This window comes from Schistocerca serialis, chromosome 9 (assembly GCF_023864345.2).
Source record: "Schistocerca serialis cubense isolate TAMUIC-IGC-003099 chromosome 9, iqSchSeri2.2, whole genome shotgun sequence".
Classification (NCBI taxonomy): domain Eukaryota; kingdom Metazoa; phylum Arthropoda; class Insecta; order Orthoptera; family Acrididae; genus Schistocerca; species Schistocerca serialis.
In genome coordinates this window covers 32,057,869-32,081,941 of record NC_064646.1, presented here as the reverse complement: position 1 = coordinate 32,081,941, position 24,073 = coordinate 32,057,869, and the positions used below count along the sequence as shown (strand labels likewise).

At 44.1% G+C, this 24,073-nt stretch overlaps 1 protein-coding gene across 2 annotated transcripts in view; it reads left to right on the top strand.

Annotated features, from left to right (window-relative positions):
* Positions 1–24,073, top strand: part of LOC126419304 (acetyl-CoA carboxylase) — a 444,881-nt gene that overhangs the window by 135,109 nt on the left and 285,699 nt on the right. The window lies entirely within an intron of this gene.

The following is a 24,073-nucleotide window of genomic DNA, read 5'->3' as shown; positions in this document are numbered from 1 at the left end:
ATCTTGCTGGCCAGGGTAGTTGACTTACACCTTCTAGAGCACGTTGGGTGGCACGGGATACATGCGGACGTGCATTGTCCTGTTGGAACAGCAAGTTCCCTTGCCGGTCTAGGAATGGTAGAACGATGGGTTCGATGACGGTTTGGATGTACCGTGCACTATTCAGTGTCCCCTCGACGATCACCAGTGGTGTACGGCCAGTGTAGGAGATCGCTCCCCACACCATGATGCCGGGTGTTGGCCCTGTGTGCCTCGGTCGTATGCAGTCCTGATTGTGGCGCTCACCTGCACGGCGCCAAACACGCATACGACCATCATTGGCACCAAGGCAGAAGCGACTCTCATCGCTGAAGACGACACGTCTCCATTCGTCCCTGCATTCACGCCTGTCGCGACACCACTGGAGGCGGGCTGCACGATGTTGGGGCGTGAGCGGAAGACGGCCTAACGGTGTGCGGGACCGTAGCCCAGCTTCATGGAGACGGTTGCGAATGGTCCTCGCCGATACCCCAGGAGCAACAGTGTCCCTAATTTGCTGGGAAGTGGCGGTGCGGTCCCCTACGGCACTGCGTAGGATCCTACGGTCTTGGCGTGCATCCGTGCGTCGCTGCGGTCCGGTCCCAGGTCGACGGGCACGTGCACCTTCCGCCGACCACTGGCGACAACATCGATGTACTGTGGAGACCTCACGCCCCACGTGTTGAGCAATTCGGCGGTACGTCCACCCGGCCTCCCGCATGCCCACTATACGCCCTCGCTCAAAGTCCGTCAACTGCACATACGGTTCACGTCCACGCTGTCGCGGCATGCTACCAGTGTTAAAGACTGCGATGGAGCTCCGTATGCCACGGCAAACTGGCTGACACTGACGGCGGCGGTGCACAAATGCTGCGCAGCTAGCGCCATTCGACGGCCAACACCGCGGTTCCTGGTGTGTCCGCTGTGCCTTGCGTGTGATCATTGCTTGTACAGCCCTCTGGCAGTGTCCGGAGCAAGTATGGTGGGTCTGACACACCGGTGTCAATGTGTTCTTTTTTCCATTTCCAGGAGTGTATTTAATTCTGTAGCAATTCAGGGAATTAAGCCACAGTTATTTTAATCTACCGTCCTTCATAAATTTTCATAGTGATCCCAATAAAACTGGAATAATGATAATATCTATAATAGCTTAGGATTTTCTGTTAAAGTGAAATTAACAAGTTTTGAAAGCAAGACCTGAATGCTAAAATCTGAACGCTTTGGTCGATCTTAACGATCGACATTTCATATACAAGCGCATCATTAAAATTACAAACGCTGTAAATGTCAACTCTGTAACTTTATTTGTTTAAAAGATAAAGCAAATTTAAATTACCAGTATTTTCAGTTAAGCATCAGATCATCATTTCCTCCACACAAAACACATTGAACGATGACAGCATGACACTTTATTGAATCATTAGGTAATAGAATATTTGTTGTAAAGTTTAGTGCATAATACCTACTTTTGTTCTTTATTTATTTATCAGGAAGCACATTGGTGCAAGGCTACTGGCCGTGACATTCAAAGTTAAGAAGGAAATTGTATTGGTTTTATGTAAAAGAATTTAACGTTTATTTTGTTATGGATATTATTGAGCGGTGAGATTGTGAATGATCGAACTGTATCAAATAGATATGCACTCGAGTGTGACAGTAACTCTAAATACGACCACTTTCGCTATTAGTTTGCTTTCTGAATAAACATTATTCTAACCAAATCGTAACTGTGTGGCCCAAGTCATTTACGGGTCGTTAATTTAGTTCCCGATATTATTATTACTGTTATTATATGTTATATTAACTTTGTATTTCGCAAACTTGCCATCAGCCAGACAATTTAACTAAAGGGTCACAAGTGTCTAATTTAGGACGTGTAATGCGACACGTGTGGTTCATCCCCTAGACGAGTTTTCTTCGACGAAGAGGAACCGCATGTGAACCCGAACATCTTTGGGATGTTAGTTCGCAACGATAAGAATGGAAGTCCAACACGTAAGTGCTGAGATTAAAGATGATGTAAGGCAGAGATTCAGTCTTTCTCCTATTTTGTTCAACGTATATTTATAAGGAACAGTGAAGTAAATAAGAGTTTCAGGAGTGGGATTAACACTCAGGGTGAAAGGATGTCAACAATAACATTGGCTGATGATGTTGCTATTCCAAGACCTACAGCAGTTGTTGAATTGAATGAATAGCCTACTGGCCACGAAATAAGGACAAAAAAAACCAAAGAAAGTCGAAAATAATGTGGCGTAACATAAATAATATTAGCCGGAATTTAATATCAGAAGCGACTGGGGTGTTTTGCAGAGGGATTATGAAGGTTAAGCAGACTGGCAAGATACAGGATGAGGAGTTCTGCAGATTGACGAGCAGCGTTATATGTGGAAAAAATACCTAGAAGCATGGGCCTCCGCAGAAATTTAACCAAGTGGGGGCAAGATTTTAAAACAGATTTTTTTTTCTTTATACAGGGTGTTACAAAAAGGTACGGCCAAACTTTCAGGAAACATTCCTCACACACAAAGAAAGAAAAAAATGTTATGTGGACATGTGTCCGGAAACGCTTAATTTCCATGTTAGAGCTCATTTTATTACTTCTCTTCAAATCACATTAATCATGGAATGGAAACACACAGCAACAGGACGTACCATCGTGACTTCAAACACTTTGTTACAGGAAATGTTCTAAATGTCCTCCGTTAGCGAGGATACATGCATCCACCCTCCGTCGCATGGAATCCCTGATGTGCTGATGCAGCCCTGGAGAATGTCGTATTGTATCACAGCCGTCCACAATACGAGCACGAAGAGTCTCTACATTTGGTACCGGGGTTGCGTAGGCAAGAGCTTTCAAATGCCCCCATAAATGAAAGTAAAGAGGGTTGAGGTCAGGACAGCGTGGAGGCCATGGAATTGGTCCGCCTCTACCGATCCATCGGTCACCGAATGTGTTGTTGAGAAGCGTACGAACACTTCGACTGAAATGTGCACGAGCTCCATCGTGCATGAACCACATGTTGTGTCGTACTTGTAAAGGCGCATGTTCTAGTAGCATAGGTAGAGTATCCCGTATGAAATCTTGATAACGTGCTCCATTGAGCGTAGGTGGAAGAACATGGGGCCCAATCAAGACATCACCAACAATGCCTGCCCAAACGTTCACAGAAAATCTGTGTTGATGACGTGATTGCACAATTGCGTGCGGATTCTCGTCAGCCCACACATGTTGATTGTGAAAATTTACAATTTGATCACGTTGGAATGAAGCATCATCCGTAAAGAGAACATTTGCACTGAAATGAGGACTGACACATTGTTGGATGAACCATTCGCAGGAGTGTATCCGTGGAGGCCAATCAGCTGCTGATAGTGCCTGCACAAGCTGTATATGGTACGGAAACAACTGGTTCTCCCGTAGCACTCTCCATACAGTGACGTGGTCAGCGTTACCTTGTACAGCAGCAACTTCTCTGACGCTGACATTAGGGTTATCGTCAACTGCACGAGGAAATACCTCGTCCATTGCAGGTGTCCTCGTCGTTCTAGGCGTTCCCCAGTCGCGAGTCATAGGCTGGAATGTTCCGTGCTCTCTAAGACGCCGATCAATTGCTTCGAACGTCTTCCTGTCGCGACACCTTCGTTCTGGAAATCTGTCTCGATACAAACGTACCGCGCCACGGCTATTGCCCCATGCTAATCCATACATCAAATGGGCATCTGCCAACTACGCATTTGTAAACATTGCACTGACTGCAAAACCACGTTCGTGATGAACACTGACCTGTTGATGCTACGTACTGATGTGCTTGATGCTAGTACTGTAGAGCAATGAGTCGCATGTCAACACAAGCACCGAAGTTAACATTGCCTTCCTTCAATTAGGCCAACTGGCGGTGAATCGACGAAGTACAGTACATACTGACGAAACTAAAATGAACTCTAACATGGAAATTAAGCGTTTCCGGACACATGTCCACATAACATCTTTTCTTTATTTGTGTGTGAGGAATGTTTCCTGAAAGTTTGGCCGTACCTTTTTGTAACACCCTGTATAACTGAGTAGGTGAATTTGAGATGACATAACGCCCCAAGAACCACATTTAATAAGAAAAATACTTAGCTTATTTTATCGTTAAGTATTGAGGTTACTCAATCAGAATTTTGAGGTGCGTTACTTTGATAAACAGTAAATACATTACTACATGCAAAGTATATCTTACCAGTCGCCCGCCCGGTTAGTCATGCGGTCTAACGCACGGCTTTCCGGGCGGGAAGGAGCGCCTGGTCCCCGGCACGAATCCGCCCGATGGATCAGTGTCGAGATCCGGTGAGCCGGCCAGTCTGTGGATGATTTTTAAGAGGGTTTTCCATCTGCCTCGGCGAATGCGGGCTGGTTCCTCTTATTCCTCCTCAGTTCCATTACGTCGGCGATTGCTGCGCAAACACTTTCCCTACATACGCGTACACCACCATTACTCTACCATGCAAACATAGGGGTTACACTCTTCTGGTGTGAGACGTTCCCGGCCCGTCTACTGGGGACGGAACCGGACAATAACCCGGGTCGGCGGTGGGGTTAGTGGACAGCTGTAGCCTGCTGTGGTGGGGTTGTGAACCACTGAGGGCTACGGCTGGAACGAAGCCTCTCCGTCGTTTCTAGGTCCCCAGTTCCATACAATACAATACAATATCTTAACAGTATTAATGTGCCATCTTTACAATTCAGTTATCTGCAATTATAAGAGTATCTGCCTGTCATGAAACACAGGATATCCAACAAGTACCGAGCAGGATAGCACAGTGTTTTAGAAACTGGACTCGCATTCGGGAGGACGATGGTTCAAACCTGCGTCCCGCCATCCTGATTTAAATTTTCCGTGACTTCCCTAAATCGCTTAAGGCAAATGCCGGGGTGGTTCCTTCGAAAGGGCACGGCCGCTTTCCTCCTCTGTCCTTCCCTAATCGGAGCTTTTGCTCCGTCACTAATGACCTCGATGCCGACGGGACGTTCAACACCAATCATCTCCTCCGCTAACAAGACAGGAAGTGAAGCTGGGAGATAATAAAAAAATTTTTTTTCTTCCTCTATCAGTAATGTCGACCTTGAAAGTTCAAAATCTGAAATAGAAAAAAAAAATCAGAGTGAGTGAGGAAACACTGTTTGCATTAATTCCGATGGTTTTACGAGGGAGTGACCGAAAATATGATAGAGATTGTGCTCCAGCAATGCACTGCAAATCTTCTTATTCGCCATGACTGCAGGGCAGCACCGAAATGGCTTTCAGCACCAAGATAACGGCATAATTTCCCGTGAACGGCATGAGAACTAAACCAACCCAAATTCTATTGCGATTCCTAAAACTACATCATACCCCGTCACGCTCGGCAGTACTAAATATGCGCTTTGGTAGAATCGAAATCAATCATTGACAAACTTCTGTAATAAACACGAAGTCTGTCCTCCTATTCCAGGATGAAGCAAGAGCGCACCACCCCCCCCCCCCCCCCCGCACATATTAGTGTGTATTTTCGTGGTACTAAAGGGGGCCGTAAGGGACAGTAATTGTTGGGAGAGACGAGGATCGGAATATGTACAACAAACAGTTGAAGACGTTGAATGCAAGTGCTACAGTGAATGGAGAGACTGTGGAGAGCGGAAGCAGATGCGCGGCGTATCAAACCAGCCAGAAGCCCGATTAAAAGGGCGTGCATTTATTTGTATACTACTTAATGTTTTAGGTACATAAACTACTAGTATCTGTATTTTAACCACTGTAGTAAGCTGGAAGTAGGTGGCCTTGCCGATCGTTAACTCCTGTTTGCGGACATCAAGAGTACAGTGCTTGACTGCGGCACAAACAATACGCTGCATCAACTGCCCCAAGACTAATTTGCTATGTGGGGAAGAGATATCGGAGTTTCCCAAGAGAGGCAGCCATAAGTGAGAAGAGCATTAAATCGGAAGATCTCGGTATTTTCATCCAGTAGAAGTAGGCTACCGCGTAGGTTTGATGACATTCTGGAGAAACTAGCCGCTGTGAATGGATACCCCTATCCCCAGGAAACAGCAGGAGTAGAGCGGTCCCACCTCTTCGGGAATAATCGTCTTTTGGTTTGTAATGATTTATAGTAGTCGTGTTTGCCAAGCAAAATTACGCAAATGGATTCGGCCTACTTTGTGAAAAATACACTGTCGGAAAAAAATCTCAACACCAAAAAAATAATGTTGAGAAACGAAATTTCGAGAATACATTTGTTTAGATAACATAGTTAAGTGATTAATATTGCAAGATCACAGGTTAATCTGTCCCTTCGTCATATATATATATATATATATCTCGGACTAGGGATAACCCTCAGAAGAAGGATACAAAAGGCAAATCGTGGGAAGTTCGACTGTAAGGAAGGTAAAATGAGACAGGGATAAAATCAAAGAGAAATAGAGAGAAATGAGAGGGGTAAGGTGAGCCAACTGCTCTGCCCAGAATGCAAATTTGAAAATGGTTCAAATGGCTCTGAGCACTATGGGACTTAACTTCTGAGGTCATCAGTCCCGTAGAACTTAGAACTACTTAAACCTAACTAACCTTAGGACATCACACACGTCCATGCCCGAAGCAGGATTCGAACCAGCGACCGTAGCGATCGCGCGGTTCCAGACTGTAGCGCCTAGAACCGCTCGGCCACCACGACCGGCTGCAAATTTGAATAGACATCTTTCCCTTGTAGAAACACGCATACCAACTTTCGTTTATGTCGCACAACTCCTTTTTTCCGTCAGTTTATTGTCGTTTTCCTGTTTGCCAAACGTTTCAGCACGTCAGTGGCATGCCTCTGTGTACTTTTATTACATACATTAAAATTTTGAATACGTAATAAAACCAACTGTGAGTAAGTGGATAAGTACCGGGTTAGAAATAGAAATGGTCAACTTTCAGTCTTCTGTCGGTTCTAGGATGTTTTCTGTCACTTAGCATTTTTCACATTAACAGATCGTTGCTAGCGGCGGAAGAAACGCTAAGTTGCACTGGGGTCGTGAGTCCACGTTGAAGGGTAGGTCTCCCTATACAGGATGGTAAGGCAGAGGCATAGCAGCAGTCATAGGAAGAAGCGTAGTAAAGCACTCCGGGAAGTTAACGAGTGCAGTGGAGCCTTGTTTATTCTCCCATCATTAATCTGGATTTTGGTCCGTCTGTGTGTGTGTTTGTCAGAATCAGACCCAGCTCGTTTTTATGGCTTTTCCTCAGTTATGCCAGCGCTCTATCTCACGTAGACAAGTGGGAATAGTCTCAGATTCGTGAGCAGAATTGGGTTGTGACAAAGAGGGTTTCTAACTACTTTCGGCAGCCTGCTAATGAGAAGAAATATCTGAATTTTACGTCCCTATCGACACAAAGCGTGTTAAAAACAGATCACTCATTTTGATTGATCAAGTGTGGAGGAAGGAATCCTCCTTGTTGTCTGAGGTTCGATCCCGCCGTCCGCTTGAAGTATTATTTATTTATTTATGTATTTTCGTTTGAACACATTGCTTTATGAATAACAGGTATACACCATAGAGACGAACAGTTATTGCACAAACATGATGAAAGATGTGTAAAATGAGAAATTTAAAGTAAACAGGTGACTGTTTTCAGCCAGTAACAAAGCCGAACTGACTGTAACGATCTCCTAGCGAACACATTGCGATGCCAAATCCAAATCTTCTAGTGATGGAATATTTTAAACTATAGAAAATTTGAACGTGAAGGCTAGATAGGGATGTGAACTCTGCCCCTCGCGATTACGCGACTATTGCAACTAAACGCTCATGTCAGGCATCTGTAGAAGTAACACGAGCCAGCGTTAATCATTTTATACACGCATGAAAAACGAAGCCATCAGCCGTCCACATATGAAGAAAAGTTACATTTAGAAAATCTGTCGTTACTTTATGCCCATCGGACGCGGTATGTTCCACGTTCTAACCAGTGATCTCTCTGTAGTGCTGTTGGTCACAAATTAACTGTTTCCTCATTTCCGTTAACATTTCTCCCAGTAAGCTCGACGAAGTCAACGGCTTGCAGTACGAGTCAAATTTCAAATATCCTGTGTCATGCAGAGCAAAGTGGTTAATATGTTCCTTTACATTTTAAACGTGTAAAAAAGAACTTGCTGAAGAGTACGGGAATCAACGAGTAATTCACTGCATTTGTTGCTTTTACAATTTCATTTACAATTACTTCATAGATCGTCTACAAATAATAATAATAATAATAATAATAAATAATAATGGAAAATGGAATTGAAGTCCCATGCTTCTTGACAGAGCATAGAGCAACGATGCGGGAGACCCGCACCGACGTACCAGGCAAGGTCCTACTGGAGGTGGTTAGCCGTTGCCTTCCTCCGACCGTAACGGGGATGAATGATGATGAAGGTGACACAACACCATCCAGTCATCTCGGGGCAGGTGAAAATACCTGACCCCGCCGGGAATCGAACCCGGGACCCGCGCTCGGGAAGTGAGATTGCTAAAGCTATTAGTATACTCTTGTAAAAGTTATTATTGCCAAGAAGTGTAGTAGATACACGAGGCTGACAAAGGGCTAAATGTTAATTATAATTTACGTTGAAATTGCCTTGTAAATCGTTGTTCGTGTTATGGTCTTCAGTCCAAAGACTGGTCTGATACAGCTCTCCATGTTACTCTATCCTGTGCAAGCCTCTTCATGTTCGAGTAACTGCTGCAACCTACGCCCTTCTGAATCTGCTCGGGGGACTATTTTACCTCCGAAATATTTTACCCAAGATAATATCATCCTTTAACCATACAGTAGCGCTACATGCCCTCGAGAAAAAATTACGGCTGTAGTTTCCCCTTGCTTTCAGCCGTTCGCAGTACCAGCACAGCAAGGCCGGTTTGGTTGATGTTAAAAGGCCAGCTCAGACAATCATCCAGACTCTTGTCCCTCTTCAAGAGCTACACGTTTATCCCTCCACTGTGGTTGCAACCATGGTACCGGTATCTGTATCCCTGAGGCACGCAAGCCTCGCATCGGCCATGGCATTTTAATTTATTACTTTTTTACTACTAACTCTCTTAGCAACACATCTTGCTGACAGTATCCACATTACTGTTGAATGTCCCTATCTTTCAAAGGCGTATAGTTCGGGAGATGTGACATAATCTGAGAAGCGTGAAAAACTAGCTTTTTCTTAAAATGAAGCGCAAATTACCCAGTATTTGACGCTGGGAGCGCTTAATGACTTCCAACAAATCTTAAACATAATTTCAAACCTGTTCTAAACTTTTTCTCGTTTATCTGCCTCAGAGTCAGATATTTAACACATGAAATCATTTGTAAAGTAATCACATATATGAAGCTGTTTTCGAATCTTTACGGGAGCGGGTTTGCTGGTCACTTTCCTGAAACAGTAAGATGCAGTTCTCAATAAGACAGGAAAAAAAAACCTTTCAAAACTTCAGAGCGCTATTAAGTGCAAAAAATTTCTGATTCATTAACAGAGTGCGAGAAATGAGTTTTCTAACTGCGAAATCGCTGACAGCAAGTCTTTTAATATTTATTTAAATCCTGTCTTTGTTATGAAATGGAAATTTTAATTAAAAGTATTGAATAAATTTTTAATAAAAATAACAGTTTTAATTACTAATCACAAGACAATATTTGATGCAGACAAGCAAAATATTTCATTGTGAAATGAAAAAATAATATGTTGGTCGATAATACAGTTCAGCCTCTGGAAATAAAATATTTTTTCTATTTCATATTTCAGATTTCTGCACTTAAATTTAATTCATTGTGAATATTCGCATTTTCACGCAATTAGTAATTAAAATATAAATATTTTGTTTTTATTAAAAATTATGATTCAATTCTTGTTAATTAACATTTCCTTTTCGTAATAAATGTAGAATTTTAAAGAAGCAGAAGAAAATCATTATTAGCTGAGGCCTACTTACTGTTTATATTATTTGGCGTTTTTTCTAGTTCCCATTTATAACGTAAAATTCCGAAATCCAAAAGTTTGTGTGTATACTTATCTTGTAGCCATTTGTTGTCTAGGGATGCAGGTCAATGTTTGTTTGTGGTGATCGTATAGTGTTATTAAGAACAAACATTTCAAATGGGCTTGGTTCGTTCTGGTTTTCGTCATAAACAACCTAGGATCGGTGCACTGAACGACTGATGCATCTCTGCCTCAGTGAGTCAGGTTTGCCATCTTGACCGCAGGCAAAAACTGCAGCCCCATTTTGGAAACATACGCACATCTGTGACCTGCTAAAGCGTCTACTAAGTCTCTCACCACAACAACCGCCCACGCAAGTGCTACAGCGAAAAATACCTCCCCTGCCCCCTGCCCCCGACCCCTCCAACGCCCTTTTTTCGACTGAGGCTTCGGCTTTTGTTCTGGAGGCTAATGGCGTCATTCCCGTGGCATCAGACAAGGCCTACGCTCGCATTTACGACACGTCTTATGACTAAGTATCATGTAATTTTATGTTGACGGTTAATAATGCAGATAGTTCATTGCATCCAGTTGGCATTGTAAGTCCCTCAAATTGGCGGTTCTAGTCTATTGCAAATTGTATCTTTAATGCCCTGATTGAATTGGACGTGAAAGGGGTGAAAAGGGTTAAAATATACAAAAATCACTAGAAAAGTAACAAAATAAAAATCTAACAACGTTTTCATTATATACTTCAAACGATTCTATTTGACGATAGGATTACAAAACAGGAATTAGGTTTCGCTGATGCAAAGTGTTATGATGATAATTACGAGGTGCATTCAAGTTCTAAGGCCTCCGATTTTTTTTCTAATTAACTACTCACCCGAAATCGATGAAACTGGCGTTACTTCTCGACGTAATCGCCCTGCAGACGTACACATTTTTCACAACGCTGACGCCATGATTCCTTGGCAGCGGCGAAGGCTTCTTTAGGAGTCTGTTTTGACCACTGGAAAATCGCTGAGGCAATAGCAGCACGGCTGGTGAATGTGCGGCCATGGAGAGTGTCTTTCATTGTTGGAAAAAGCCAAAAGTCACTAGGAGCCAGGTCAGGTGAGTAGGGAGCATGAGGAATCACTTCAAAGTTGTTATCACGAAGAAACTGTTGCGTAACGTTAGCTCGATGTGCGGGTGCATTGTCTTGGTGAAACAGCACACGCGCAGCCCTTCCCAGACGTTTCTGTTGCAGTGCAGGAAGGAATTTGTTCTTCAAAACATTTTCGTAGGATGCACCTGTTACCGTAGTGCCCATTGGAACGCAATGGGTAAGGATTACGCCCTCGCTGTCCCAGAACATGGACACCATCATTTTTTCAGCACTGGCGGTTACCCGAAATATTTTTGGTGGCGGTGAATCTGTGTGCTTCCATTGAGCCGACTGGTGCTTTGTTTCTGGATTGAAAAATGGCATCCACGTCTCATCCATTGTCACAACCGACGAAAAGAAAGTCCCATTCGTGCTGTCGTTGCGCATCAACATTGCTTGGCAACATGCCACACGGGCAGCCGTGTGGTCGTCCGTCAGCATTTGTGGCACCCACCTGGATGACACTTTTCGCATTTTCAGGTCGTCATGCAGGATTGTGTGCACAGAACCCACAGAAATGCCAACTCTGGAGGCGATCTGTTCAACAGTCATTCTGCGATCCCCCAAAACAATTCTCTCCACTTTCTCGATCGTGTCGTCAGACCGGCTTGTGCGAGCCCGAGGTTGTTTCGGTTTGTCACACGATGTTCTGCCTTCATTAAACTGTTGCACCCACGAATGCACTTTCGACACATCCATAACTCCATCACCACATGCCTCCTTCAACTGTCGATGAATTTCAATTGGTTTCACACCACGCAAATTCAGAAAACGAATGATTGCACGCTGTTCACATAAGGAAAACGTCGCCATTTTAAGTATTTAAAACAGTTCTCATTCTCGCCGCTGGCGGTAAAATTCCATCTGCCGTACGGTGCTGCCATCTCTGGGACGTATTGACAATGAACGCAGCCTCATTTTAAAGCAATGCGCATGTTTCTATCTCTTTCCAGTCCGGAGAAAAAAAAAAAAATAATCGGAGGCCTTAGAACTTGATGCACCTCGTATTACTTTAGAACTGTCCAAACTCAACTAAACAAACAAATTTTTTTTCTTGTCGCACATGTTTCCCCATTATTATTTGCAGGGCTCTTCAGTATGTTTAAACTATTCTGCTTTACATTTTGGACGTTACATATTGAAGTTATAAAAAGTTTTGGCATTTTCTGCTTATCTATGATGTAGTGATAATATAAATTTCTACTAACAAATTTCATAGATTCTGTTCAGTGTTGCTGTTCTGCTTACTGCAGTAAGGAATTTCGTTCTTACAGCGCTAGAAAGCGAACATTTGTTTACTTTTATCTAATGAAATTACGCGCTCAGTTACCTTTGAGCTGGAACGTCGAAGAATGGAGAATGACAAACGCCGGAGACGTAAACTCCTCCTGGCCCAGCCACGTCCTCCACCTTCCATCAGCTGTAGTGTCTGTGGCCGCCTGTTCCACGCCAGGATTGGACTGCTGAGCCATCAACGACACGCCTGAACCGTGCCAAGCGAAATCTCAGGAGAGAAATGAAAACTTGGATACGATTATCAGCCGACGACGACGAATGAAATTACATTTTCATGGGGACATGTATCTCAACTTTACTTTCAATAAAGATAGAAGGTGTGGTAATGAATTAAAATTTGTACCACGGCTGAGACTTGAACCCAGGCCTCATATTTACCAGGCAGATTGCAAACCACTACACCACGGTCGCATTCTGGCTACAACAACTGCACGGACGGTACTACTCCAATGCCCGCCCTGACACGCTTGATACTATGTTTTGTATAGTGTTGGTGTTCCCAATTGGTGAGTTAACAAACTGTTCAATGTGTCTTCGTGATAGCGATAAGTGATATGTGTGTGTATTTAAACATGGTTGATGTATTGTTTTGACGTGGTATTAAGTAAGCATTATGATTTTTTTTTATTGCTTGGTACCGCCTTAGGAAAATATACCCAGTCACTGACATTCAAACCCTGTAAGAATGAAGAAAATCGAGGACGGGCAGTTTGCAGGGCTCCTTCGTCAGATTTATTGAAATAATCCTGAGGAACTGTATATAATTCATGGACGAAAGAGATTGCATGAAAGACACATTGGAGCAATTCATGACTAGTGTCCATCAGTCTTTGACTGTTATCGAGTTTAAGGAAAGGAAGACGTAGAGAAAATTTAAACAAGAGCTGTACAATTCTTCACGCCTGTCTTTAGTCAGTGAGATTGTGAGCCGTCAACAAACTGCTGTGGGAGACGGTACCACGAGAACGCCCATGTTCCAAAACGAGTCACAACACACACCTCACGTAACGGCCACGACGCTAAAATTGGAGAAATTAGGAGCCACACAGACCGGCAGTCGGTCTTCTCGTAAACACCCGCGAATCAATACTCTGCCGGCTGAGTATAGATGACATCAGCATGGCAGCACAGTGCGTAGAATTCTTCTGCCATTCGTCATTCTGCCACCCTACTCAGTCCTCGTCCATCATACTCTAAATCAAGCGTGTCCTCGCTAATTTCATGACTTCGGCCATTTCCGAGTCAGTTGCAGACTGTGGTGCAAGGTATCCGACGAGGTGTAAAGCAGACAGTAATTTGTCGTTTGTCTGTTTACACGGGCAATGTTCTTACTAACTGAGCTATCCAAGCACGACTGACGATCTGCTTTCACAGCTTGAGTTCTGCCAGTATGTCTCTCTCCCACTTTTCAAACTTCACTCTTGCTCTCGAGTTGGACTGTAACTCCCGGTAGAAAGGATATATGAAGAAGTGGCTTACCTACAGCCTGTGAGTTGCTTGCAGAAAGCATCCTTTAACTCTGTAACAGAATGGAAGATTCATTGTAGAACAAATGTGATAGGAGGAGCTGATGTGTCTTGCAGTATTGCTATTATTCTGTATAGATTTAAGTTCACATATATTTATGGCGGCTGTGAAGTGTTGTCAAGGCGCAAAAACTATTTTTGTCTACTTACGAACGCTCTTTAAATGAGTGAAATGGTGATACTGTCGTTGAGGTTCGCAATGTATCGTTTTTCAGAAACATCTGGATAACGTTTTCATTTGAGGACGAAGGATAAGATCAGTGGACACAACTTCATTCAGACCGCTGTAATCAACTTTTCATTACCCCATTTTGTAATTTTTATTTCACAGCAGGAGTAAAACTATTGTGGACGATTAATTCCTTTTACCAATCTGATACATTTCCCGGTTGTTCTTGCGAACCTATTTATTTTTTCAGGTGTTACTCTGTCCTTGTGGGAGTTCGCTAAATGATCTTCCATTCACAGCACAAAAGGAACTGTTTCATCAATTACTTCAACTGACTAATGAAGCGAGCACCATTCTTCACTGAAAATTTTGTGGACACTGTCGTGGACAGCAGAACTGACAGTGTAAACATAAACGTAACGACGCCGAAAACACGCTCTTCGGGTGTTATTAGGGATCGATAACCTCGTTTCTTGATGTGCAGATGTGAAGTTAAATGTGTTTTTATTGACTGGACAGCCTGTGAGTGAATTTGTGTGTCGTCTCTAATGCAACAAAACCATTGCTGCTCTCCAATTGCAGTAGGTGAAACACGTGAATAACAAGGGCAGGCCACGACGTTGGCATCACGGATTTACTTCAAACTTTGTACACCTTTAGTAGGCCATTAACGTAACATAATGGGCAAGTATTAAGATGCACTACTCTGGCAGTTCCGGGAAAATCGCAATAGTAGTTTTACGCGACTATTAGTAACTGTCGTATCTGTGCGAAGGTGCCGGGCATAAGAAGTCAGGTGGTCAGCATTCGCGCTTTGCAAGAGGATCGTGGACGAGGCGACGGTTCGAATCGTCATCAAATTTATTATCTGCAGTAGCCGAAGAACAGAGTCCCTTTCATTTCTGTGGTGCACGTGTAAATTCTGACATTCGAGAAATTTGCACCTACGCTACACGTTCTTGGGACATTAGCAACGTCTCACCGCTGCACGTGTGACGGATTTCGCAAATCACAACAGGTGTACATTTTCAGGAAAACTCTATGCGTTTCGTTCTTTACTTGTCGACATTTATAAATATGTTTCTTCTAACAATTAAATTTAATTAAAAATAGTAAGTAGTCAAATAACATTAAATTCACTAAAACTTCAGACAAATACACGTGGTTTCTTTTAATTATATTATCTCTCAAATGTGATCTAAAACAATATGATCAATGATGGAAAAAATATAGCTTAAAAATTGTTTGAGCGGAAGTCGAACAGTCGCCTCATACACGTTCGTTTTACGGAACTCGAACGCTAACCATTTGGCCAATATGAGCTCTAACGCCTAGCATCTACGCACAGATAGATAAACCATATAACAGACGCGCAAAACTTGTCTTGCGATTTTCTCGGAGTTGCCAGAGTAGTGCACCTTACTGGTAGCACATTACGTTGTTTTAATGGCCTACTAAAGGTATACAAAGTTTGAAGTAAATCTGTAATCCCAACGTCGTGGCATCCCCTTGTAAGTCAGCGTTACAGATTGCAATAGATATGGTAAACTTGGTAAGAAAATTCTTTAATTTTCCTATTAATTTTAGAAACTCTTTCGGGCAAATGGTACGAAATTGCTTGGCAGTGATTCCCACTATCTTTATGAAACTTAATTAAGCGCACCAAATTCGACCTGTTTTGGCTTAGTGAAATGTGTGTTTAGCCTGTCACTTTTGTTGTTCACGACGGTCACCGTGAGTTTTTCAGTGAACAGTGAAGAGTGGTGCTCACTTCATTAGCCAGGGAAATTCATTCACGCGCAACTGCTACACAAAGGTTGATTAATATTCAACACTTCCGACCTGCAGCGCGTCGTTTTGAAACACTTCTGTTTAGACACGCTTTCTGGAAAAAAATTTTTCACTGTCGGGACCACAAAAAATTGCCGATTCTAAGAAATTGTGAAGTTCTGTTTGTAATCTGGCGATGTTGTAGCTCGTATTATTGTTATATTCTGTCCTTATTGCGTCCATGTCATTTCCGTAAAACGTACTTTCCCGTTGCCTGTATCGATTACGATCGATAGTTTTCACTAGTCTATATTCCGCTCACCTTGTCGAGCGTTACTGTTTGTAATGTGTAATACGGCGGAGGAATTTACATTGCCTGCTTCTAGGGAAAAGACGAACAACAAAGCACTTAAGTTTTGTCAAAAATGTGGGAATTTACGGCTTCTCGTGTTCAGCGTGTAAGCTTCGAGCTACGCTATTTCATGATAAACCAACTGCATTTTAATAGCTTGAAAGTGAGTTAAAACATCCGTCACCTGTCAGATGATTTTATTAATATTGAACCATGCGGTCAAGACTTTAATCCTGACCTCTAAGTAGTGATGGTCTAAATTTCATCCGCGGCCTTTACGTTGATATCCATACGTCTGTCACTGTTGTGTAACAAGAAGACTAACTGTTTCTCACCGCTAGATACAGCCAGACAAACAGTTATTTCACTTCAGACTTTCACTTTCATAACCTAATTTCATACGAATGTCAGGTTTTTTTCTCTCGTTTTACGGTCATGGCAGACTGAAATAACTCTAGAAATAATATGCAATTAGAATTTTAGTTTTAATGCAGCTCTAGGAATATTACTGTATTTTTGTTTACAGTAATTATGTGTAAAATACTCCGCGGGCAACAGCAGAAATGCCTGACATAGAAATACCTATTTTCATTGCCTTAACCAGGTTGTTAGATAGAAACATTCTTTATCCATGCATCTCTCCTCTTCCTTTGACACTTTTAGTTAAACATCATTGCAGATTCATACATTCCATTGGTCATTATCCATTATAATACAACACAAGCGTATAAATGCCTGTACAGTATCACACTTAACACTTTCATCTCTACACTGCATCCATACTATACCAGCCATCTTACGGTACCTCTCGTACCGTTATCTTTTCCCTCTTCACTCTTCCATTCGCGAATGGTCCTGCGAAGAATGGCTGTCAGTGTATCACAGTATTAACACTAATTTCTCGGATTTTCCTATTGTGGTTATTTCGCAAGACGTATTTGGGGGAAGGTAACAGGTTGCCGGCACTTCCCAGAACATACTGTGTCGGAATTTCAATAGTAAACCACTGTGATACACAACGCGTCTCTCTTAGCGTCTGCTACCGGACTTCGTTGAGCGTCTCCGCCTACATGTATATCACTACCCTGCAATTGACACTAAGTGCTACGCAGAAGGTTCATCGAATGACTTTCAGTCTGAAGCTTCCTGGCAGGTTAAAAACTGCGGGACCCGATATCGAAGCTGGGACCTTTGCCTTTTGCAGGTCAGTACTCGCCAAAGTGAGCCACCCGACGACGGCTCACAGCTTTTTACTTCCAGCGGTGCCTCATCTGCTGTACGTTCCTAGTTGCCAGCGACAGGGAAAGATATCGGGCTCTACTCCCGCTCCGGCGCACACTTTTCATATGCCAGGAAGCTTCATTTGGCGCTCACTCCGCAGCAGAGTGAATATTCGTTCTGAAAATAGTTCCCCAGGCTGTGGCTAAGCCATGTGTCCGCAGTTTCCATTCTTCCAGGAGTGCTATTACCGCAAGTTTCGGAGGAGAACATCTGTGAAGCTTGCAAGGAAAGAGATCGGGTATTGGCGGAAGCAAATCTGTGTTGGCGGGTCGTCAGTCGAGTTCGGGTAGCTCAGTCGGCAGAACATTTGGCAGTGAAAGACAATGGTTCCAGGTCGAGTTCCGGTCTGGGGCACAGTTATAATCTGTCAAGAAATTTTATAACAGCACACACTTCGCAACACAGTGATTTTTTCTAACACTTTCGTACAATTGCTCTACCGCTCCACTCTAGAATAGCACGTGGGAAAAAGAATAGTTAAATCTGTCTGTGCGAGCTTCGATTTCCCTTATTTTATTATGATGATCACTTTTCCTCTAAGTAGGTGAGAGTCAATAACATATGCTATAAGAAAAACAAAAACCGAACACCAAGAAGGTATTATCCGAATGTGACGGAAATCAGTAGATGTGATGTACATTTACAGACAAACATCCGGCCTCAGTTGGAAATAGGACTCACCAGTGACGCCAATTCTACTCCAGGCAGTGAGATTCTGGGCCGAAGATGAGTCGCGCCGGACAGCAGTGGGACACCAACCTGACTGTCACCTGCAATAGTGTCCGACGATCAGGAGTGATGGTCTGGATGCCATTTCTTTCCGTAGCAGGACCCGTTTGCTTGTCATCCGCGGTACTCTCACAGAACAACGGTAGGTCGACGATATTCTGCGCCCCATTTTGTTGCCCTTCACGACTAGCCATCCTGGGGGTACACTTCAGCAAGATAATGCCCGTCCGCATAGGGCGAGAGTTTCTACTGCATGTCTTCGTGCTTGCCAAACCCTACCGTAGCTGTCAGGGTCGCCGCATCTCTCCCCAGTTGAGAATGTTTGGAGCAGTGTCGGCAGGGCTTTCTAACCAGCTCGCCGATTGGACAGAATTTGGCACGATATCCCTTACGAAGACATCTAACAACTATGAGTCAATGGCACGCCGACTAAGTGCTTACGTAAGGGCCAGAGGTGAACCAACGCGTTATTGACTTGCTTCATTTGTGTACATCTCTCTCCTGAATAAATCATCCAATTTTTCTGAAATTTTAATCATTTGTTTGCCCTTTCACGTATATCACATCTACACTACTGGCCATTAAAATTGCTGCAACACGAAGATGACGTGCTACACACGCGAAATTTAACCGACAGGATCCTGTGATATGCAAATGATTAGCTTTTCAGAGCATTCACACAAGGTTGGCGCCGGTGGTGACACCTACAACGTGCTGACATGAGGAAAGTTTCCAACCGATTTCTCATACACAAACAGCAAGCAGTTGACCGGTGTTGCCTGGTGAAACGTTGTTGTGATGCCTCGTGTAAGGAGGAGAAATGCGTACCGTCACGTTTCCGACTTTGATAAAGGTCGGATTGTAGCCTATCGCGATTGCGGTTTACCGTATCACGACATGGCTGCTCGCGTTGGTCGAGAACCAATGACTGTTAGCAGAATATGGAATCGGTGGGTTCAGGAGGATAATACGGAACGCCGTGCGGGATCCCAACGGCCTCGTATCACTAGCAGTCGAGATGACAGGCATCTTATCCGCATGGCTGTAACGGATCATGCAACCACGTCTCGATCCCTGAGTCAACAGATGGGGACGTTTGCAAGACAACAAACATTTGCACGAACAGTTCGACGACGTTTGCAGCAGCATGGACTATCAGCTCGGAGACCGTGGCTGCCGTTACCCTTGACGCTGCGTCACAGACAGGAGCGCCTGCGATGGTGTACTCGACGATGAACCTGGGTGCACGAATGGCAAAACGTCATTTTTTCGGATGAATCCAGGGTCTGTTTACAGCATCACGATGGTCGCATCCGTGTGTGGCGACATCGCGGTGAACGCACATTGAAAGCGTGTATTCGTCATCGCCATACTGGCGTATTAGCCGGCATGATGGTATGGGGTGCCATTGTTACACGTCTCGGCCACATCTTGTTCGCATTGACGGCACTTTGAACAGTAACAGTGGACCTTACATTTCAGATGTGTTACGACCCGTGGCTGTACCATTCATTCGATCCCTGCGAAGCCCTACATTTCAGCAGGATAATGCACGACCGCATGTTGCAGGTCCTGTACGGGCCTTTTTGGATACAGAAAATGTTCGACTGTTGCCCTGGCCATCACATTCTCCAGATCTCTCAGCAACTGAAAAGGTCTGGTCAATGGTGGCCGAGCAACTGGCTCGTCACAATACACCAGTCACTACTCTTGATGAACTGTGGTATCATGTTGAAGCTGCCTGGGCAGCTGTACCTGTACACGCCATCCAAGCTCTGTTTGACTCAATGCCCAGGCGTAACAAGGCCGTTATTACGGCCAGACGTTGTTGTTCTGGGTACTGATTTCTCAGGATCTATGCACCGAAATTGCGTGGAAATGTAATCACATGTCAGTTCTAGTATAGTATATTTGTCCAATGAATACCCGTTTATCATCTGCATTTCTTCTTGGTTTAGCAATTTTAATGGCCACTAGTGTAATCTTCAAATAATGTAAGAAGTGTGCTCAGATTACGTTCTTAATGTAGTTTAGGAACAGCAGAGGACCTAAAGCACTTCCTTGCGGAACGGCAGATATCAGTTCTGTTTTTCTCGATGATTTTCCGCCGATTACCGTATACTGCGACGTTTCTGACAGGAAATCGCTAATATAGTCGCCAACTGAAGCGATGCTCCATAGGCGCGCAATTTGATTGTGTCTCTTGTGATGAACGGTGTCAAGAGACTTCCGGAAATCTGGAAACAGGGAATCAGTTGGAGATCCCTTGCTGATAGCACTCATGACTGTGTGCGAATAAAAGAGCTAGTTGTGTTTCACGGGAACGATATCTTCTGAATCCATGCTACGTGTCAATAAATCGTTTTCTTCGACGTAATTCATAACATTCAGACACAGCATATGTTCCAAAATCCTACAGCAAATCAACGTAGTGATACGAGTCTGTAACTCAGCTGATTACTCCTATATCCTTTCCTGAGTGTTGGTGTGAAATATTGAGCCAAGCTGCTGCCTCTACAGCCGGAGATACTTAACTGTAGAAAGGTGCAAAGTGCCAAATTTATGAACTGAAGTTATTACATACGAACTGGCTGTAGTGCAATGTTTTAATTATTGATTCCTCAAACTTTTCCATGTTACAAATGAGAATATGTTATCGTATATTAGTGGTGGTTTCATGACGCAAACAGAAAGGTGCTGAATGCCATCGAATTATTCTAGGTGCTGTGTTCTTAGTCACTCTCTACAGATCGGTATATAATAGTCTTTATATTCATTCTTTTCCAGGTAAGGTATCATAGCCTTTAAATCTTTCTTCTTTTCATCTGTAATTGAATCGATTGAGGAACATTCTCTTATTGCTACAAGTGCTACATCTGTTGAATGATATGTGACGCTGACAGCCTTTGAAATGTTCAGCTTTTTTGTGGAGAGTATCTCGGCTGCTACACCTTGAATATTAAAAAAATTGCAAGTATTCATAGACATTACTTTGAATGGTCTAACAACTTTTGCTTCCTCGACTATTTTGCATAGGTCGTTGGGTACAAATGCCTTCGTCACCGACTTCCTTCTCTCTGTCAAGGCAAACTCAGAGTCGCAGGGGAGGAAGCTGTGCCCACTAACAAGAAACCGTTGTTCTGGTGGTGTGAACAACGCATTTGCCACCAGAAAAAGAAATACCATGATTCAATTTTTGTTTTGTGAAGCACAGTTGTCACTCCAAACAATAAGGTTTTTCTTCGTTGTTCCCCCGGTGTTTAACACTTTCCCAATGCACGACGCGATTTCATTTCCACCCCCACCAGCGATATTCTCATCCCACATGCACATATCAATCGATATGCAGCAGAGTGAAAGAAACAGAACTGAATGGCACACTGCACCATTCTTATGAAATCAGCAGCCAACTTTGCACCACTGCCATCTAGTGGTGGCAAATGTACCCACTTGCAATTTTCGGTCGACATGGCACTTTTCGTATGTAATCTTCCTCGGTATCCTGAACCTTTCAAACCACTTATCACATTTTTCATGAATTTGGCATTTAACACCTTTCTACAGTTAAGTCTCCAGTTGCGAAAGGGTTGCTGGTGCAACATTTTGTGCACGAACTGACCTCTCGATTACGTCCCATAAATGTTCGATGGATTTCATGTCGGACGATCTGGATGGCCAAATCATTCGCTCGAAATGTTCGGTGTGTTCTTCAAACTAATTGCTTACAATTATGGCCCGGTGATATAGCACCTTGTCATCCGTAAAAATTCCGTCGTTGTTTGCGAACATGAGGACCGTGAATGGCTGCAAATGGTATCAAAGTAGCCCAACATAACCATTTCCAGTCAATGATCGGTTCACATCATTACGGAGCCACCACCAGCTTGCACAGTACCTTGTTAACAACTTGGGTCGATGGCTTCGCGGGATCTGCGCCATAATCGAACCGTACCATCAGCTGAAATTGGGACTCATCCGACCAGGCCACGGTTTTCCAGTCGTCTAGGGTCCAACCGATACGGTCACGAGTCCACGAGAGGCGCTGCAGGGGATGGCGTGCTGTTAGCAAAGGCACTCGCGTCGGTCGTCTCTTGCCATAGCCCACTAAAGCCAAATTTCGATGCACTGTCCCAAAGGATACGTTCGTCATACGTCCTACATTCATTTCTGCGGTTATCTCGCTCAGAGTTCCTTGTCTGTTAGCTCTGACAACTCTACCTAAACGCCGCTATTCTCGGTCTTTAAGTGTAGGCCATCGGCCACTGCGTTGTCCGTGGGGAGACGTTCTACCTGAAATTTGGTATTCTCCGCACACTCTTGAAACTGAGGACCTCGGAGTATTGAATTCCCGAAAGATTTCCGAAATGTGAGATGTCCCATGCGTGTAGCTCCAACTACCATTCCGCGTTCGAAGTCTGTTAATTGCGTTAATCACGTCGAAAACCTTTTCACGCGAGTCACCAGAGTACAAATGCACTGCCTATTTATTCCATTTTTTTTTTTAACGGAGGTGGAGCCCCTCCACGCCCACACCGGCATTATGGCCAACTCAATAGGTCTACTGCCATCTCTGCATAAGGGCTAGCTTTCACTAATGTGAGGTGTCGCAGGATGTGGGTACTGCGATGTTTGCGTACGTCTGGTTAAGGTTAACCATTAATCATCTGGAGATAGATTGGGTCGAAGTCGAACGAAGGGTAGCGGTTTGAAGGGGAGAAGAAGAAAAGAGCCAAGGCAAGTGCCAAAGGAAAGAAAACCTCTGCGATAGTTAGGTCGGGTGGTAAGAGCAGTAGCGGATGTCTTGTTGCCTGCGATAGGTCGTGCAAGGGTAGGCTTTGTTAATAATGGGTATCATGCATGTCGATACCTTTGACGTTGTGCGGTTTTGTTGCTCGGAGGCTGCCGCTGGGTGCCGGTGTTGGGCTCTCGTTCAGCGTCAGCGACCTGCAACAGTTAGGTTTATTATCATTTTTGTGTCCGATAGGTCATATATCGGATGCACAGTGTAAGGTTAATGTTGGCGGTTTGTTTGTGCGTCAGTGGGCGAGCTCGTCGGTTTCCCTGCTGTGGCCTGTTGGTCGGCTCTAGTAGCAGCTGGTAACTACCAGTCAGTGTTGCTGATATGCAGGGGCTTGCCGACGTTTGTTGCTTGTTAGTGTATGTTAGTTTACCACAGGTGGCTATGCCCTAGCTAGTAGTGTCTTTGGCCGCTTGTGCTTCCACCTATGGTTGTGATCGTAGTTTCCCAGAGTGAGGATGAAAGGATTGTTCGAGTGTCTCGAGTTCCTGTATAGTCGTGTGGCGTGTTTTTTTAATACTTCCTTGAGGGTATCAAGGCGGTATTCATGGTGAAGATCCACGGTGCGTGTGTAGCGTGGGGCGTTGCTAATGCTTCGTAGCGCTTTGTACTGTATGATCTGCAGGCGGCGCAGTCGTGTAGGAGCTGCGTATCCCCAGACAGGAGCTGCGTACGTCATCAGAGGTCTAATCAGTGTCACGTATATGGACCTCGACACCCTCCTATTCAGTGTAGTGTGCTTTCCCTGTTGAGCATTGGGTAGAGCTGTTTGAGCCTCGCGTGCGCTCTGTTGGCAACGTACTCGAAGTGGTCCGCCCCCCCCCCCCCCCCATGTAAGTTTCCGGTCCAGCCAGACACCTAGGTATCTGACTTTCTCTCGGAAACGTATTGGGCGTGTGTGTAGTGTTATCGGTCTACTGTGTTGATGTTTGCGCAGTAGTTGCGGTCTACGCGTGAGCAGAACTGCTTTGCACTTGTCGACCTTTACTTTAATACGCCATCGCTCCAGCCAAGGCTCAGCTGTTCT